The sequence below is a fragment of the Carlito syrichta genome, unplaced genomic scaffold (genome assembly GCF_000164805.1).
Source record: "Carlito syrichta isolate Samal-C Ts95f unplaced genomic scaffold, Tarsius_syrichta-2.0.1 Scaffold308666, whole genome shotgun sequence".
Taxonomy (NCBI): Eukaryota; Metazoa; Chordata; class Mammalia; order Primates; family Tarsiidae; genus Carlito; species Carlito syrichta.
In genome coordinates, this window is record NW_007252762.1 from 74392 (window position 1) to 76500 (window position 2109).

The 2109-nt window shown below is 42.9% G+C and overlaps 1 protein-coding gene across 1 annotated transcript in view; it reads left to right on the forward strand.

The window, feature by feature from the left end:
* The first annotated feature begins 1927 nt into the window (after positions 1–1927).
* Positions 1928–2109, forward strand: part of ZNF641 (zinc finger protein 641) — an 11177-nt gene continuing 10995 nt past the window's right edge. Inside the window, exon 1 of the mRNA XM_021716286.1 lies at positions 1928–1960. The gene's annotated coding sequence lies outside the window, so the exon portion shown is untranslated. The remainder of the gene's footprint in view (positions 1961–2109) is intronic.

Here is a 2109-nt window from a genome sequence, read left to right on the forward strand (position 1 = left end):
TGTATTTATCACCAGTGGTAGCATAAATGAAAAGACCCCTGGACTTAGTTCCAGGACCCCAGGATACAAATCCTGCCTCTTCTACTCCCTTCACATACCCCAAGATCTGCTCCTAGTATATGCTCTATACTCTTACCTAACTGCACATCTAGCACATTCTCCCCTTTCTCATTACAGAGCCCTCCCCACACTTCTCTGCCTAAAGATTTCTGTGAGTCTTCTCTGACCTCCATTATGTTTTATCACAAATATTTGTTGGCATATGCTTTTACAGACTGAGAGTCCTTTCTTTGATTCCCAGCATTTAGTTATATAACAGTGAAATAGCAAAAGAACCAACAAAACTAACTCCATTTTTGTTTCAGGGGCCTTTACCCATTCCTGCACATAGGCTAGGATAATTCTTAGAGCACTAAGATAAAATACAAAAACAGCAATCATGTAGTTTTTGAAACTAACTCTGGGATTAATAGGGAAGTATATAAACAGCTAACTACGTTTTGTTAAAGACTTATAGGAACACTGTGACTCTAATCAAGGACAAAGAAGTTTCCCAACCTCCTCAGACTATCACTGGCACCCAGATGTTGTCTGCGGTCTACAGTCACCTCTTGATCCCTATGCTCTCCTCTTTCCCATGTCTTTAACATAAAAAGAGCCTGAAATATGTCCTGACTTCAGATGGTTCTTTGAGACACCAGTCTGTCATCTTGGTTTGCTGGTTCTCTGAAATAAAGTCAGCTTCCTTGCTCCAACTCCTTGTCTTTTGACTTATCGACTGTTTTGTAGCGCACCAAACGAGTTTGCACTCAGTTACAGATAGTGTCTGGTACATGGTAGAAAATAAATATGTAGTAGAGGAATGATTGTCACATATAACCTTAAGTAAGTTACTTATTTTTTAAGTCTATTACGTAAAATTTTACAATCTTGTTGCAATGATGGAATAATGACTGTGAATGGGATTTATAGTTACAGGCAGATTCTAATGGTATTGGGTTTATTCACTGTCTTGTAGGCCCTTCTCATCTTTTCCAGTCGAATCCATCTTAATGCTTCAAAATAGCACTGTCCAACAGAAATATAATAGAAGCCACATTTGTAATTTAAAAACGATTAGTAGCCACATTTGAGATAAAAATGGGTGAAATTAACTTTTTAAAATTTTTATTTTAAAGATGGGTACAGTTCATGGTTGAGTATACAAATGGTCATTGCACAGGTATAGTTTGGGCCTCCCTTTGGTCCCCACTTCGCCTGGTTTGAGATAAGGTACCCTTATTGATTAAGTGTGCCCTTCCCCCATCCCCCCAGTTTACCATTACTGCCAATCCCTTTCATATATATACAGTATGATGATAATTGTTCAGGGTCTGCTTATGAGTGAGAGCATGTACTCAGTTCCTTGTTTCTGTGATAGATCACTGAGTACTATAGACTCTAAATCCATCCAAGTTGCTGTAAAGGAAATTAAAATTTTATGTTATATAACATAAACATACAAATATGTTTAGCCCAATATATACCCAAAATGTCACTCATGGGCTAGTTTACTTTTCTAAAACGAAGTCTTCTAAATCTCATGTGACTGATAAGCTACAACACGTCTCCTTCGGACTACCCACATTTCCAGAGAGCAGAAGTCACATGTGGCTAGTGGCTCCCGCCAACTGGGCAATGCAGTTGCAAGGCCTACTTCAGAAGGCAACATCTTGGTGAACTCAACCCCACTATCCCTCAATCAGAATGAGTGACTTCTCCTCAAGGCTCTCTCGAGCCCTCTAACCTCGCTATCTTGAAGCCTTGGAGGGTAAGCCTAGGAGGATTTCCAGACTGTTGTCTCAAGAAATCTCTCTCAGCTATGGTCTGGCCCATAAAGGGCGGTCGTCAAATTCTAGGTAATTCCTGAAGCCATGTGCAAAGAACCCCGCGGGAGGCCCCAGGGCCAGGACAGAAAATGGTCAGTCCAGGAAGGGTGCGGGCGCGGAGTGGTCGCGGCAGGCGGGTACCCCAGATGGCTTACTTACACCGGAGCCCGCCGCCCCCGTGTGCTCGGCCGGCGCCTGCCCGCTCCCGGGGCTGCCAGGCTCAGCCCGCTCGGGGGCGCCG